The sequence below is a fragment of the Anguilla anguilla genome, chromosome 15, assembly GCF_013347855.1.
Source record: "Anguilla anguilla isolate fAngAng1 chromosome 15, fAngAng1.pri, whole genome shotgun sequence".
Classification (NCBI taxonomy): Eukaryota; Metazoa; Chordata; class Actinopteri; order Anguilliformes; family Anguillidae; genus Anguilla; species Anguilla anguilla.
Genome location: NC_049215.1, coordinates 13,815,279 through 13,833,985, shown reverse-complemented (window position 1 = coordinate 13,833,985; position 18,707 = coordinate 13,815,279). Strand labels below are relative to the sequence as shown.

At 38.0% G+C, this 18,707-nt stretch overlaps 1 long non-coding RNA gene across 1 annotated transcript in view; it reads right to left on the bottom strand.

Moving 5' to 3' along the window:
- Window positions 1-18,707, bottom strand: part of LOC118213868 — a 99,534-nt gene that overhangs the window by 6,927 nt on the left and 73,900 nt on the right. Inside the window, exon 2 of the long non-coding RNA XR_004762533.1 lies at window positions 10,021-10,158. This is a non-coding gene — a long non-coding RNA (uncharacterized LOC118213868). The remainder of the gene's footprint in view (window positions 1-10,020; window positions 10,159-18,707) is intronic.

Here is an 18,707-nt window from a genome sequence, read left to right as displayed (position 1 = left end):
GATGCTTCCACGACATTGATTGCGACTCAGCCAGTGGGCTAGAAACAGTGGGGCATGGCTGTATGAACAGCAGAAAGAATAATTACATCTCCCTGTTCAGTCCCTCTCACTGAATACAGATCATTCAAAGGCCTTGTTATTAAAAGGGATGCAGGCACCAGCGTAGCAACAGCTAAGGTTGTTCCAGTAACAATCGACTTCAACCAATCCCAGTCCACCAAGATGAATTTGTGGTTCCTATCTGAATAAAAAATGCTGAAGATGGGGGGTCCCTGAGCCCTACATAAATGCATCCATAAAAGGAAAATAAAACTACACCACAGACTGTTTCACATAATTTGCAAACTGGGGTAACAGTACATATTATCATTTTAAGGGTTAATTAAAAGAATATATTGATACGTTCTACTACCTTTATGTCATTCTTCTCTTATGAAAGGCAGAGAAAAACTTGGTATGAGCTGATCAGTATGCCGTACAAGATATGCATAGATTTAAGAACATGGTACACTGTGAGGTGACCATCTCCCCTATGCATTTAATCTTAAAATCGTAAATGTCATACAATAATTGAATCTGGTAAGTGGAGGAAAGGGAGAGCTATATCTCATTTCAGGCTCATATTTACCTTGAAGTCCCACACTTAAAAGGATTTCATGCTGCAGCACAACAGATATGACCACAGAGCATGAAACTGAGACCTGAAAACTGATACTAATTTTCACGGCAACTTGATATCTTTACCCATCACTTTTCTGAAATGACTTCCCTGGTATTTACCCCAAGCATGGATAGTTTTGTGACAGCCTTTACCTCCCAGTCTTTATTAAATCAAATAATTTTTGAAACATTGACAAGTAATAAATGTTATAAATATTTATGTATAGACTAGCAATTAGATATAAAAAAAGCTTTATTAAAAATTGGACAAATATAAATATTAGTATATTTTTCTCATATAATAAGTATAAGTTAATAGGAAGAAAAATCATTGTTTGATGAATTTATTCTTTCACGAACAGTACAAAAATGATTACAATTTATGAGCCTTTGTCCTTCAGCCCAAATATGTTCAGTTCTAATTACTAATTACAGAAATTTTTGACCAAAGTAAGTGACAACATGTATTCAGCTTGAAAAGAATGCTGTATAAAGGACATTTTTGCTTTGCTTCTTTAGAGACAAAAATAATAAAATAGCTCCATTTTGAAACTTGCTATATATTTCCAAATTGACTGAAATGTATGACCCCCTCACTTGTGTCAACTTATTACCATGGACAGCTGATTTATAATGAACACTGGAAAATAAAATTGTAGTGAAAATGCCTTGTGACTTGTATTTTGTATTTGTAAACAGTTCATTCTTGTCCCCTGACACAACAGGACATGCGTAGTGAAAAAAACATCCCTCAAAAATATTACTTTGTTTCATTGTATATGTATAGTGTAGTTCTTGTGTATAGTTACATTGTTACACCTGTGTAAGAGAGAGAGAAAGAGATGCATGCATAATGTTGCTAAAATAAGTAAAAGAAAATACTATTAAGACTATTCTGCTTTTTATGCTCTCTTTTTTCAATATTTTTTAGTGCTTCCACATTTTAGCATGATAGAATTCCACATGAAAACATCGTTAGCAACAGTAGTAAACAGTAATTACCACCTTTCAAATGAAAGTTGCTGTACGCTTTTCTTAACATCTATAAAAATTCATTTAAATTTAAAATGGCTCGGGACTCCCAGTCATAGTTGGCTAATAACACAGACCAGGCCATAATCAATTATACCCAGGCCCTTGTACACTGATCCACTCGGGAGGCCTCCTGATTAAAAAGTTTTGATAAAGAAAATAAGAATAATTATCAAACATGCATTGAAAAAGTTAGCAATATTTCTAGTAGAAAAATGGTATGAAAGGAATAGTTCACTTTCTGTGCTTTTAAAATATTATTTCAATTAGTGCTGACAGATTTTGAGTGTGATGAAGGATATTTTAGATACCTAGATCTGCAGTGCATAACATCAGGGTACAAGCTGCTGGGCATGACTTGGAGCATTTTCCTGCCATAATCCACAAACCAGTTTATGCCTGTGTACCACACATATGCACGACAGGTCTTCAGAAACTTCAGTATCTAAACTGTCCTTCATTGCTCATAGCTGAAATAACACAAAAAACTCCAGAAAGCTTAATTTGCTTCATTTGAAGCCAACAATGAAGAATATAAATCATCAAAGTAAACACATGGAATTACTTTTCACTTTAATTGATTTAGTTTTGCTGTCATATCACTTTGTAGCATAGCTCAAAATCAGCATCTGGCCTCAATTTGTGGTGCTTTATAAGTCAGGGTCTTTGTTTTCACAGCAATAGTTGCTGCCAACGTCCTATTCATCCATTTTTAGGATTTATAAGCATTGGTTACCAGGGCTTTTCTGCATTACTTTGACCACCTGTGATACTTTTGGAACCTTCTCCTGTTTATATTTACACATCATTAAGGTAAAATGAGAACACGGTGGTGAAACACCACCTGCTTCTCCGCAGTCTAAAGCAGGTGGGACGTATATTAAGCTCGTTCAGAGAGGCGGTGGCTGACAGCACGTGCTTCAGGAGGGACTGTGTACTCGTCTGTTCAGTCCCAAATTCACAGAAGAGCGTACGATTAAATATGCATCATAAATGCACACGTTCTCAGCTGTATTACCATATCTAATATACCCATAATGTCACCTGAAACACTGCAGCTGCCTTCAAGCACTGCTTTAATTTACACACATGGTACCACTGATCAACTGTTAGCTGTACTGTTGTTACCCATACAAAACTAATGTACTTTTCATACTGTAATAACATATTTTTTACTAAATGTAAACAAAATCATTTTCATTGATTTCTTTCAAAAGATGATCACTTTTCCCTTTCATATTCACAAATCAAAAGGACTTGGGGTCAACACAAATAGGCCACAGGCCATAAATGTGAGCGTCTTTTTTACTTTAAATTCCTGTTATCTCAATATGGAATGATTTGTGGTAGATATATTTTCGTATTTACTTGTTTATTTCTGTAAGCAATGCCCACTAATCGTCTATCCCACACCCGCCCCCCCTTACCCCCACCCCCCATCAACAGTTTCTAGTTCACCACAATGCAAAATGAAACTGCATAGGCTGTATGCAACAAAAGTTCACTTTACTGTAGCATAGACTATAGGTTTTCAGTAGAATAATCTGTAGCTCTCTCATTGCTATTTTGTCCATGAAATGCAACTTCATATCATAATAAATCCATTCAGGAGATTGTTGTTGCTGATAATAGCTTGGATGTCACATATGTTTATGGTGTTCACCAGGCCACAATGTTTTAAATTCAGTATTTTAAATTCAGTATCACTTTTTCCTCTGAACTAAAGGCTTATTCAGATTGAAACTTCACGACACAACAAACTGGTGACTGTGCAAAACTCATGGTTTACAACATTCTAAAATGGACCTGTTCACATCAAATCAAGGGGACGAGTCATTGCTTACCAACGATTGTATCCACTTCCTCATCGACAGTTACTTCCTTATTGGTTGCAATACTCATCTGGAAAATATCGAGGGGAAAAATGGACAAAAGGAGTAGCTATAGTGAGATGCTTGATGTAGCAGCAGTACTACTAATAAAAGCTAGATGTATTTATTCATTTTTATTTTTTTTGAGATGGCTATGGGTGCTTCAGCACCCAGTACACAGAGCGTACGCAAAGTTGTGCAAGGTCCGAGATTTACCATCGCTTCTTAATTTCACCTGTCTTTTCCCAGAGCAGTATACACACAGCTGAGCTGGTGTCACCTTTGATTCAGAAGGAGACTACTCGTATACCACCCGCTCTTTAATTAATTACCACAGCTATATTTCAAAAATGTAGCCTATGTTGTCGCCAGTGCACACACCCCTCCCAACCCACCCACATTCACACCACCACCCAGTAATAAAGTTTTTCTGTGGGAAACACTGAGAACATAAATCCCTCTTTTGAGTTTGATAACCAATGTTTTTCATTTATTTATTCATTCATATATATTTTTTTGTGATGTTCAAGTGAAGATGCCCTATTCTGAAAGTGGTCCAATCTGACTTTTAATTTTGATCTCCTTCCAAATTGGTTTCCCCCACTGGCACAGAAAGCTGGCACTGTTGATGATATAAAGATGTCAGTGTATCTAAGCTTTTTGTGGGTCTTGTTTTGTGTGCTCTCTTTAGCAGACCTAACTGAGGTTATTATATAGCTTATGTTTATTCAATGCGATGTGAATGAGTCTCCTGAGTAGGCAAGCCACACATTCTTTAGCCATCAGACTCAAAAGATAATAAGCTCCTTCTGTCCTATTATCTCCTGAACTACAGGGTTCTGGGTGGTACCAGGAGTTTCTAGTGCTATATTACAGTACACAACGTCTGCTGCCAAAGCTCTGTCCTTAGTCGCACCCGCAAATGAATTTACAGAAGATGCATCAAATTGGAATGTTTCGACATCAACAGAAGGAAGACAAGCATTTAAATGTTAAGAAATACAAAGCCGAGTATCTGGTGTGTTTTTAAAGAGTCTCTAAAGCTCAATGGATTAATGAATCCACAATGAATACTGAATTAACAATGATAAGAAACTTGCTAATTGGTTGGTTCATCCCTGAGGGACCTTGGTCCACAGCGGCATGGGCAAATCCAGTGTTTGGTGAGTAAGTGATTTCATGTGACCTTCACAGTGACATTACATGTTTGAGCTCCCCTCATACAAGGCACATGTCACACTTGTGGATCAAAAAAAGTAACTATAAAATATTTCAAAAGTTTAAGGTAAAGTTCTGTCAGCAGAACTAGGTGGCGTATGTGGAAATTAGTTTGGGGTAAGTGCAACACAGGTGTCAGGGAGGATTATTTCTTACAGCATTATCACTGCGTGGAACAGTTTGTGAGACATCATGTAGCAGAGGCAGAGTAGAACAGTAGAGGCAGAGACTCTTGGGCTGTTCAAGCCCAGGCTTGATGCAGTGTTGGATGCCCTCTAGTCTGTAGGTAAATGAAAAACCTAGGTGGGCAGAATGGCCTATTCTCAACATTATGTATTCTTATGTAGCTTTCCATAAATTTATTCCGCAATGTACAGAGGGCTCAGAACATTAACCCTGGGAATTTAGACCAGCACAAGGTGCAGACATAATGCATAATGTATTTGCACACTGTGCATATTCACCAAATTTATTTCAAAGACAAAAAAAAAAGACTGTTAAATATTCTGCTTTTCATTATCAAAACACGGTTAAAATGAGAACAACTGAGGCGTCACATATAAGTAACTTCACATATAACATATAACTGTTGTCCGTAAAGAATGAAAACACTGATTTTAAGACTGAGAAATGCCAATGCAGAAACAGCATTTTTTCCCCTGTAAATTAAAAAAGACATATGACTACCAACACACTTTTTTCTTGATGCAATGTACTGGAATTCATAAATATTTATAATATCAGTATCAATAGGCATCTTAAACGTATGCGCCAGTCACCAGCTGCCACTGCTTTACCCCAAAAAGCATCCCAAACAGCTATCAGTCGAGACTGAAGAAAAAAAACATTACAAACCAGAGTTGTTTATCAGTTTTTTTGTATTAACACAGTGGTTTTCGATACAGTGGATTAGTCTCCAAACCAGAGGAGCATTATGAATAAGGCTGGGTGTTTGTAAAGGAAAATATTGGCAGTCAAAGAGCAGTCCCTGCAAAGTTGTTAAAAATCATGGAAAACTGAAAAGAGAGGCATAAATCACAGTTTTTAAAAAAAGCATTAATTCAGTAAATGTACCTTTAGATCTCATGCATCAGGAAGGAGCATGCTTTTTCCTCTTTGACAAAACGTAAAACAGCATGCTCGAATTTCATGGTTACCCCGAGTCCGTTTTTATTTCTTTAAAGTTTGTTTTTGTACAACACGCAATAACCGACTGCAGGCTACATTAAGGTTTAAAGTTACCATCCACAATTGCCAAAATAAATAAGTAAATATGAAAATCACAAAAATCATGTAAATTATAAAAAATAACAGCTGATGGTGTGGTCTTCCACAGAGAGGAATCCAAAGCTGACACTGAAGTAATTTTGTTTTGGGTTTTGGAAATGGATAAAATAAAACCACCAACACTGTTAAAGAAAGTCATCCAGGTGCATCTTTCGACCAAGTTCAGAGGCTTAAATTACAAAATCTGTCCATAGAAAACAAAGACGCGACTGGTGAAGTCCGGACAGCTTGACCCAGGTTATGGCGGATAGAGACAGCTGTCAGGCTGTGATTGAGGGTCAAGAAAATAAGGCGGGGCTTGGGATAGGTCAATTGAGCTGCATAGTCGCTACATCCATTGACTGTACACCTCACACAGAGCTGGTGCAGGCAGGCTGGGGGCACCCAGGCAACCAGTGGAGATTGCTAGTGCTTGGCCAGACTCAGATAATCACACCCGCCCTGGGCAGTGCTACAGTCAATCATCACTGGCCTGTGGGAACACTCTCAAGAGAAGAATCCGGAGATGGATAGGCCAAACGCTTAAAGATCCCTCCATCAAACACCTAAGGGCAAGCGCAGAAGAGGACAGACAAAGATAACATGGGGCAACACAGTAGATGGCAAGCTCTAACAGCACCATCTCAGCCCGGGACAGCCTGAAGTGGAGACCCTTACTGATGCCCTGCACGCTAGCTGGCACTATGGGATGTAGCATGAGCCTGTAGGCTGTCAGCCAGGCGACACCGGTGTGATACGAATTCATAACAACACCAACGTTAGCACATCAGCCACTGCCTGCACATGCTTAGTGTAAAATCAACTCTGATAGAGTATTTTTGACTCTAATAGTATAAGGATGGTCCCTATAGACTCGCATAAACTGATAGAGTTGATTTAATGCTGAAAATGTTGCTGTGCGTAGAAATGCGATGATGGTAAAATGGCTTCTTTTATTTCCCCTGTGCCAATACCTTAGAGAGGAAAGTACAAGGCCTAAGAAACAAGAGATTGTTAAATCACGCATATATAATTTAATACAACATTTACCATTTCTACATGGAAGCACAATATGTCTTACACAGAATGTACTTCACAAAGGGCATCACAAAGGATAATTGTTCAAATGAATATATAAAAGGTTTCATTTTATGTTGGTTATTTTCACACAAGATTACTATTATTAGTAGAAGTAGTAGCAATAATAATAATAATAATTTGCCAGCCATGTATAGATTTCATGCCACCTTTGATCAGAAATGAATTTTGTAGTGTGATTACAGTTGAATGTTTCATTTGATTGCCTCCACTGCCTCACAGTAAAAATATACAAATTATATTTAAGACATGGGAAGGAATAATTTATCTTATCATATTTTCGTATAATTTATCTTCCTGAAAAAGTACTATGAAGTGAAAATTGGTTTGACTGTTCATGAAATTAGAGTTTTATGAAATTAATACATTATATTGATACATTTCCAAGATGTGTTGAACAGCATTACTTGCAAGTGCAGTGTGCACACCACATGCAGCTGATAAGCCTTATTACCCAAAATACCCATGATTTTCTTGCAGAATGAGTAAAGATCGGTGATTTCTGTATATCATTGTCTGTTTATTCATGAGACTATCCAGCACAGTTAATACAAGATGTTATGCAGGCCTGCATGCTGTCATTCATTTATGAAACAATAATAATACCTTCATCTGATCTGGGCACACCTTTAGTGAGTCAAATTGTTTACCTGTGGTAGGTGTGCATACCTGCAGCAGATCTGGGCTGCAGACATTTGTCTTTCTCAGTGGTTTGTAATTCATGTTTTTTGGTTACCCATGTATGTAATGTACTAGTAATAGTAACAGTTGTAACTGCACACTAAGGTTTCCTCCATATATAATATACATCAGTGCCTATCGCCCTTTTCTCTCACAAAGGTTTTATTCAGTCAGGATTTGGGTTTTTTTTTTTTTTTTCTGTCAGTGTAAGTGCTGAGACAGTCTCATCCTTCTTTCTTTGGGGAGCGTTACTGCTTTTGGGTTTTAACTTCAGTGGGAGAAAATGTATGTGCCATTTTTATTTCAGCTCACACACCATAGGCAGACAGTGCTAAGGCCCCATGGGCCTTTCCATGTATAAAACCCTATGGGCTATATTTTAACGATCTAAGCGCACGGTCTAAAGCGCATGACGCAAGTGCATTTAGGGCGTATCCAAATCCACTTTTGCTAGTTTAACGGCGGATAACCTGAGCGCAAAGTAAGGTGCATGGTTCAAAGGGATTGTACTTATTCTCTTAATTAATCATAGGTGTGTTTTGGGCGTAACATGAAATAAACCAATCAGAGTGTCACCTCCCATTCTCTTTAAAAGCCAGCTGTGCTTGCACCTTGGCGGATTGCTATTATAATGGTGGATTTGCCAAGAAGTAGGAAAGAACGCTTCTCTGCAGAGAAACGGAACCATTATGACATGTATTTTTTTTTAATTATCACGTGTTGTGCACCTGCCCATGTAGGCGCATATTGCTATCTTAATAATTAAGACCAGGTTTTCGTTGGTCAATCGCGCAATCGCTTTCCGCTGCCTCAAGATAGCAATGCGCCAACAATGCGCCTGACCACACCTCAATTTAAGACCAACACGCCCATGGGCGCTCAGATGGCGCTAAGATGGGCGCAAGTACATTTGCTATTTAAACAACGTGGGCGCTGGACGGGAAAATGACAACTGCGTCGGTCTGAAACTAGCAAAGACACCAGTTTCAGTGTGTAAGATGGAGCCCTTAATCCTTTTGGCTGTTCAATACAAAGGATTCATTAGACACGAGGATTCCTCACAGAACTGAGATACTTATTTCACAGTTGGTCTCAGAACTGCTTTCACAGGAAAAATATGCTTTTGTAACTATCTGATTTTGTTTTTAGCTAAAACTAATGCTGAAATTGAAACCGCTAACATAGTACAGAGCATTGTACCCAGTGGAAAATGAATGAAACTTAAATTGCCAAAAAAAAAAAAAATCACATGCATTCTAATACTTATCTGAACTAATATAAACATTATTCCTTCAACTGAAATCTTCATGCAACTCAAGATGTTTGACTGTTATTACTCTGAAAAATTACACAGTGGAAAATAACCATACATACTTATGTTTTCTGAAGAAAAAAAATCTCTTTTCATCAGATTGTGTGTTCCATTTTTATTTTTGGTTTTAGTTGAATTAAGACCATTAGGTCATATTGACTGAAGTGCATAAATCTGCCTGAGAGGCCAAGCCAGTGTTTCAGTTCCATTTACACATCAGATTTCCCTTTCAGCCCAGTCTGAGTCCACATCAGTAGAGCACATTATGTTTTGTCTAGTCTTTGGCCCTTCTCTGATACGGCTATGTACTGCAACTGCAGGACTGAAGTATAGACCCTTCCCATAATCTGTCACCTTTTAAAACCCCATACTTGAATTTAATTATACAGTTCATCACAAATACTTCAGAATTAGCATAAGTGCCACACCTATTATGATGATTTTATTTTTAATAGATAGTTAATTTTAATTTTTTTGATTTTAATTTTAATAGCAGCCAAAGAAATTGCTAAAGGAGCCCAAAAATATGGTGGGAAAAACAATGATACATTATGCATTAAAGGTTTGTGTGTGTGAGACAGATATATTTATGTGCTATTTATATAATCAGCCACAAAAATTCAGTAGTTTGCTACAGCGAGGTTATTAATTAGCAATTTGATATAATTTTTTTGTTTGGCTTGTGTTCCCATTCATATGAATATTCATTCATTTCTTCTTAGCCTGTCATGAAGCAATCCAACAACTTGCTTGACCTCAGCTGCACCACAGGTACCACTCACCTCCTCCATGGGCACCATCTACCTCCTCTTCATTTCCATCAGCAACACTTACCTTCTCACAATCTCTGCCAACTCCTCCTCCTCAATGGGCACCACCCACCTTCTCACCATCTCCACGAACAAGCGTTTTGCTGTGCTCATTGGCCAGTCCATCGCCTGCTCCATCAACCACGCCATTCCATCTTTACGCCCATCGCTGCCAGCTACGCCACTCCACCATCAGACCCATCACTCCAGCCTGTTGAGAATGAAGCCCCACCCACAACACCCATGTTATTTCTCAGGATTCTTAAGAAGAGCTGTACAGCAACAGTGCAAGCCGTGATGGTCATCCTCGATTAGACAGATTTCCATGCCTCCAGGTCCGGACACTGGTAGAAAAACACACTTTCTACGGTTGGTTGGGCTCCATGGTAAAAAGGCATTGCCAAAACTATTTTTTAGTAATAATTAGGGACACTGTGGATAGGAGGTTCCCTAATCTAATGTTCTCTGACTAGAAAAATCCTTTCCCACTGCTGTGCACGAGATCTATGGGTTAATTCAACAAATTACATTGTTTGTACAAACACTCTGTGGTTTCAGATTAAAATAAATGTCATTTAAAAGCAAAAAAGACTAAAATGTTTACTTGATGGTGCCTCTCTGATAAACACCTTTCTATGCTTGTTGCGGGGAGGGGGATAAAACCAGACCCCTCAGCGTGACTCCAGTTGCCACAAGGATGTTTCCTTTGATATGTGTGGAGGGGGAATCGGGGCATAGAACATACACAGAACATATATCATTGTTACAGTTACACAGAGCAAGTTTGTCCGATAAAACTATATATTATATGAACTAATATTTTCATATCTGTTTCTCAAAGGTGATCATTTAAAAACTGGATATCTGACACGTCTTCGCTCAGCATTTCAGGCATCTGCTTAAAGGCCTTCTATGTTTCCCCACAGGGCTTCAGGTAGTTCAGTACTAGGATTTGCATAGACTTCTCTTTATAGGTAAGTATGACAGGTAAGTATAAATGGAGTTGTTTTTATTTAGAATAGGCATTTTTACAACAGGTAAGTGCAGCAGATAAGTATAAAGGTAAATATATTAGGTTCAGCATAGAGGTAAGGATTAGGTATTCTTTGTGTTTCATAGGTTACCAAAACTTTGATTGTACTGCAGAAGAACTCAACTAATTTGAAGAAGATGAAATAAATGAATAAATAAAATCAGATAAAAAGTTTATGTTGAAATTAAGACCTAATAAGTTTAACACTATTTAATGACTTTTAATGCCTAAGATTTGTAAAACTGTTGACTACTGAGTCAGTAGTCAACTACTGGGTGAACCAAAGAATGATTCCTGACACACAAAGGATTCTCCATGCTTGTATGAGCTATAGATTCTTTAGGGTGACCACACTGCTAGGCCGAAAGCGAGAGATCCTCATGCTCTTTATTGCCCAAATGAAAACATGTGTTACATCGGTCTTGCTTAAAAATAAAAAGAACTTATTCAAAAAGTTCTTGGGAAACCGTGGAAGTGTAAGAGGTGTCAAAGGCACCTTGGATGCCAGCAAATGGCACAGAAGAATAAACCAGGCCTGTAAATCACTAGATTTCTGCATGCAGAAAACCCACAGTGATGAACTGAACTACATTAGGAGGCAATGGGAAGGAAAAACACAACAGCATCTGGCTGACAGAGTAGTGATGGAACAGGAGAAGTGCTGAGCTACTAATCACCATCCTATCACCTCCAAGAATGAGTTGTGTCCAACCTCCGGGTGACCCAACAGAATTAAGAAACTGATTAATCACCAAACCCTCTGCTCAACATGCCTCAAATAATTACTCACAAGCAATCTGAGCAATTGATTTTAATATTCTAATCTGCGCTCTATCTGAATTAAGAATGGCCACGTCCACACAAGCAGAAATGAATTTGTCTAATTTATGAGATGCATTCCCAAACAGTGAATGTCTAGTGTGTAAATTCTCACCCACCCGACACAACTACTCAAGAAACTGAATCTCTGCAGCCAAGATTTCATCTCATTCAGTGTATTAACTTGCTTAAAATCTGTGGAAGCCAGATTGTTCTAATTGTCTGGTTTGAAAGAATGGTCAGCAAACTAGATCAGGAAAAATGTCAAAATACAAGTCCTGGCAAAGCAAATAACCTTCAAATCAGCACTTATGATGGAGCAGCTCAGACATAATATTTTTGTAAATCAATTTCATTGATGCACTACATATTAACATGTTTTATTAAATCTGACATCTTTCATATACTGTCAGTTTTTTCATGTGTACTCCAATTGTGTATACTCCACACAAATATTAATATTTAGCATACATCTAGGGTCATATTATTTTCCTAAATTGAAAATGAAGGTTGTTACCATTTGCAATGTTAGTCTGGAGCATGATATGGGGATTCAGTAAAGTCAAACAAGTGATAACCAGCACTTGATGACGTTTCACCCCTTTTAACAGGTTGGATACAATGAGGTCTCCAAAACAGAGGGTTCAAGCATTTACACAAGACTTGGTACAGTGTGTGTGTGTGTGTGTGTGTGTGTCTCCATGTTGCTTTGTTTTTTTTTTCTTTTTTTGTAATAAAATATCAAAACAGAAATGCATCCCTCAGACTTATTACACTTTCTGGTCATTCAGAAATTGCACACTGTAACTGTGAGCATTATGGACTCCATAACCCCACAATGTTTTCATATGGCCAGAATGACTAACAGAATATTAAATTGCCTCAAGGTCATTGCTTCCCAAGGCAGTCATAGAGTAGACAGGATGGGGAAAGGTTTATCAGGACTGAATTTCTCTTCTCCAGAGCCAGGACCTTCTGGCTGGTCACACACATAACCATTTAGCTAATAATTTGAAAATCATAGGGGGAATACCTGATGTGACTCCAGGCAAAAGGAGAATTAATGCAGTTAATGCAGAAATAAATAATGAGCAAGACTAAATTATAGGATGGGCATGTATGCAGCTTGAATAATAAATAAACAACAGTCCCTGCTTCACACAGGCTCAAACCTGATCAAACGTACTCACTAAGATCCTGAAAAGCAATATCACAGAGTCTTCCATTACTATTCAGCACCCTGCTGTTTCTCTGGTCTGTGGGCCTGTCCCAACCCAGTACTAACTCACCTTGGGGGCAGAGAACAGAATTTTATTACACACAGGTGCACCTAAAATTATACTTACAAGCCTTCATGTGAAATGTTTTTACGACATATGTTGCCATTGGCTTTCAAAATCATCTACATAGGAAATAAGATTTTTTTAAATTAGTAATATGTTGCACTTGTGTGTCTGTCTTTGATTTTGATCTCTGCATTGTCATTCAAAAGAATGGAATGAAATTTACATTGGGCTAATTCTTCAGGCTGCTGACGGCATATTTTTCAGTGATGACCATATTTAATATTTAGAGAGTACTTCTCACAATGCCCTTCAACTCTACTTGCAGTATTAATGCACTCTTAATGGCTATAGGTCTATAAATGAGCCTCAAATGGAGCCAGACGTTTTAATGTTCAGAAGGATAACTTATTTCCACATTCTAGCCATATCAGACTTTATTGCATTTTTAATAGCGTATATAGGCTGCCATTAATTGTTTAGGAACCAAGAATTTCATCAAGTGCTTTGATTTTATACAATGGGGTTTCATATCATTTTTAGTAGACTTCAAGATAGTTTTATTAACTATCTATTTTGTATGTCTTAATTCGTCCTCCTGTTGCCATTCCCATTTAAAGCAGAGAATGGGGCTACATAATAAGTCTGGGGCTCAAAGAAAACTGGGATACAAACTGAACATACAAGCATGGGAGGTCAGAGATCCTGTCAAAAAGTGCCTGGCTGGAGTTTTTAAAAATAATGTATCCGTCATGTTATACAGAAAGCACAGCATATAATGAAGAGGCAAATCAAAATAAAATTTAAAAATACAGGAAACAGAAAAACTGCAAGACCACCTCATATGCCTCTAAGCACAATATTTACATGTATAACCAACTGTCAGTGAGGGCCTGCATACAGTACATATATGCACACGTGCATCGATTTCCATTAGAGGCCACATTGCACACTATAAACAAACATTTTTTTATGAGTGAGTCCAATTACCTGTATTTGGGAATTGTGCACATGTTATGATCAATTAATTAACCTCATAATCATAAATTAGTTAATCATCAATTAGGCAACCACCAATTTGTCAATATTCAATTAGTCAATCATCGATTTGTCAATAATAAATGTACCAATCAGTCTGACATCCTTCACTTCACAGCAGTCACCAACAAGCTTTTATTATTAGAATATTTAATTATGTTCTGTTTCATTAGAATGTGAAGAATAATTTATATGGTTCATTTTACTATTAAATGGCTATATGTCAGTCACAGACTATACAGATATACCCCCAAAAGTGCTATTAACTAAGTGCTATAAAAGTGCCATTATAACATCTGCACATCTAACTGCTACACACACACACACAGGGTTTTCTGTGTGTGCATGTGCGTGTGCGTGTGTGTGTACGTGTGTTTGATGTTGTATGTGATACAGGCCTGTTAGCCTCAAATCACCAGAGGAAAAAGCACACAGCTACACATTTACTTTGACAGGCACTTCAAAAGATCTCAATTAAGAGGTCCAAACCAGTGTTTCTCTCGCAGGCAGTGAGATTACACTGTGTATACTAAGGAGTTTTCAGCTCCTCCATGCACAATCCGTCAAGCTGCACAGCCCTACTGTATCTGCCAATACAGCCCTTACACTGTATGTGACTGGAGTCTCTCAATAAGCTCCTGACCTTTTACACATGACTCTGCCTCCCATGGTTACTGCTGTGAAGGGTATCAAGTGTGCTCTGACATGTAATGACATTAAAAATGACAGCAAAGACCAGTAGATTTTATGAATCAGAAGCACAGATGACATTACGGGCCTTGAACTTATATACCAATAGATCACATCACTGGCAATAAACCATTCAAATAGACCAATTAGATGTACTCATTATTTCAACATTATTACATATACTGTACACGGTCAAATATCAGTGCATGGACTATGTTATGAAGGAACTGGAAAATTAGAAAACCCATATAAAGTTGATACACGTACAGGTACAAATTAATTTTTATTTAATTACTCAAGAAAATAAGCTACCTACAATGCGTTGACATTAAAATCAGTGCAGTCACAAATGGCATTTAAATGTTCAATATTACTAAGTTTAAATGCAATAACTGGCATTAAATATATGTGCAGAAAAAATAATATTTGATTAATGAAGCAAATTTGGATGTCTACTGTAAAACTTAATTGACAGTGAAGTGAATTTATAAATGTGTTTTCTGTGCTATTTTGGTGGTTACAGGTCTCTGATTTTATAGGGATTATAACTTTAATAATGCTCATTACCTGTGCCTGTACTAATGGAATGAAAGGCCTGGATTCAAATAACTAATTATAACTAATTGTTCTCTCCCTCTCTAGTTAAGCTGATGTGTGGTGAGCATTCTGGCACAAAATGGCTGCCATGCATCACCCAGGTGGGTGCTACACATTGGTGGCGGGTAAGGTGAGTTCCTCCTCATCACTCTAAAGCACTTTGTGCATCTGTAAAAGTGCTATATAAATGTAAAGATGCATTCATGCATTGATTTAAATAATTATTCCTTTTAATTTTGACTCACAGTTAAGGGCAAGTATATGTTATGTTCTTCACAAAAACAGTTTGATGAGTTATTTACTTTATTCAAGTATTTGCCAGAGAAAATGTACAATTTTTTATATGGTACCATTTCAGATATGACTCCACATTACATTACATTAATTTATTTAGCAGGCGCTTTTATCCAAAGCAATGTACAAAAGTGCAACAACATGAAAAAACTGCTTGTTAAAGTGCACCATATCCAATTGTGCACTGTCATGAGGGGACATAATCTGTCATAGGAGGTTAATGACATAACCAGGGCTCAAACCTACACAGTAACTATAAGAGACACTTTGCCATTTTAAAAACCTATGATACAGACTGGCTGCAGCCACTCTGACTTAAACCCACCCTCTCCCTTTAGGGACCAGAGCAGCTGTGTACGGCTGCTCTGGAGTCCCAGTCATGATGGCCTAAACCTAAACCTACAGAACCCATCATGCACCACTGACGAGAACCATTGACAGACACACTCAAGGTTATCTTGAAAATGCTGAATTTTCTGCACTGTACATACACTCTGTGCAGTTCCATACTGATCCACACAGTTGACATTTTTGAACTGTAAATGCATGAAATGTCTTGCACAGATAGATCACACGTCTGTTTGACAGAAATTGAAGTGTGCTCTACATCCCAACCATTTGAGAAGGATGGAGTTTAATGCTTTCAGAGCCACATGGATATAATGTGAAGTCATACAAAAATGATTCCCCCGACACATATACACACAGTTTGTATCTCTTAAATGAGTAATTGTTAGATTTGCCTTTTTACAAAAAACCAAGTCCAAGCCCAGTGTGTGCACGCACGCCTATTCAGAGATAGTGGGTCTGAATAATATTGTACAAGTTATCCATTTATTCTAAGTCATGTCTATATTCACAAGGAATATCTGAAAAGGTCAAATAGGTGACTGAATGTTAGCTGCCCTCTGAAAGATTGCATACAGATACTTTTTAGTCTATTTAATGTCGTTCACAGATTTCTTTCAAAGTTTCTCAGATGATAGTTTAGTATTTCTTATAATGCTAAAATGAAGTACATTTAAATGAAATTAACTTGACTTAAAATGCTCCATTGTCTGTGAATGACTAACAGGCATTATCCAAGCCCCAATGAGCATGCACTGGACAAAAACATCAGATGAGCATTCTCCATAAATCCCATAATCCCTTTTGTAGTCATCCATTTCCTGAAGTACCGGGTCTCAGAAATACACTTCAGAGAGTGTGAGAAAAGGCTTAACTTCATTTTCAAATCTCCATTCTGAATGCCTAATCATATCCGGGGTCAGTTTCCCCCATGGGATCAAATAAAATTTTTTAAAAAGCAGGCAGACATTTGCCTAATAAATTTAAGTCCATTCATTTTGAATGCTTAGCTGTAAATTATCAGCCTCAGAGGCAGAATAGAGATCAAAGTGTTTTAGGTGGTCTCGCACTGTCACAGATATCTGCTTTGTTTCCAAGAACGATAACTGGACATGGTCCTTCCTTTTCTGCTTCCAATTTCCGAATCCTGACAAATGTCATCATATAATTGAATAGAATCACGATGGTAGGACACTACTATCCACTTCTACACTGTGAAGATTTCAGTGTCAAACCATTTCTGATAGATTTTCCTGGACTCTCAGAAGCGCTTAACACTGAATATTTTTCCTGTACTGTGACATTTAATCGGAATTGTAAATATCTTCCAGTGTCACTCTTTGGAAGACATGCAGGTAAGTGAAACATTCTATCACACCACCTGTGCAAAAAGAACACCCCTCTGACGCAGTGATTGCACAGCTCAGCTGGAGGACTGCAGAAGGGAAAGAAGAAGAGAATGAGGACAATGTGTGCTCATATCTCTGCTCACCTAAATTTACAGAGGGACGATAGGCTAAAAAATACAACTGGATTATCCAAACAAGGAGAACAGGAAAGATGTGAGAGTTCCCAACAGGTGGAGATGCATGATTTCACATTAAAGGTGATAGATGATACTATCTGTCTGAGGTTCATTGCATTGCAATGTAAGATGATTAGCCAAAGCCCCAGTCCACTTGCTGCTAATGACTCCAAACCAGGGGCAATGCATTTAAAGTAGACCTCATCATGTAGATTTAGACACAAAGAGCAGCGGGGAAAAGTGACAATCATCCAAATGATTTTAAATTCTTAATGAGTGCAAATCATCCCTAATCCAGCATGGGCTTATAGAGCTCAGTTGCAACCAAAATATAAATGAAGTAACAAGGTAATATCCAGTTGGAGTGATTATCTGGGACAAAAAACAGGGGCTCAAATTAAGGAGGACTGGGCAGACAAGCGGGAATGAGAAATATACTAAAGAATTTACGATCCACAATAAACAGTGATGGACCTTTATTATACAGCCTTCCACAAAGGCTAAATGGAACCCTTAAATTAGAATTAAGGGTGTAGTGGCCACCACTTTAAAAGGGGATACTGTATGTACACAGAGAATGAAGAAACCTTGCCCTGCACAGATGACTGGCCTTTCTCTTTAAATAAGAGCCATCCGATACTATGGCAGGACGTGATCTACTGCACAACCTTCTGATGTCAAAGGGGGGTTGGAGGTGGATGGGGAGGGGGGATGAGAGGTGTAGAGGGGGGGATGGAGAGGGGGTTGGGAGGGGTGGTGGGTGATAAATTAAACATTGTTGTGAACTAAGTCGTATATTTTCCCGGATCAAATATACAAATGTGTTTTATGGAGGTTGAGAGTGTCTTGTCCAGTTTAAAAAAAGGCAGCCGGGCAAACATAACTTAAACTCAAGGCCATGTCTTGTGCCCGCTGTTGGCAGGAAGGAGGAAGCAGAACGTCCGTCAGGTTCATGGTTCCCTCCAGAGAATCCCACTCTGCCTTCTCTGTGTCTCGCCCCGCCCCCCTGAGCATGTATTTCTCACTAGCTGAACTGGAATTTAGCTACTCTCTGAGTGGTCACAATCTTCTTAATTCTTGCATTAATGATCTCATGAAGAAATGCATGCAAAAAAAAAAAAATAGATCTGACA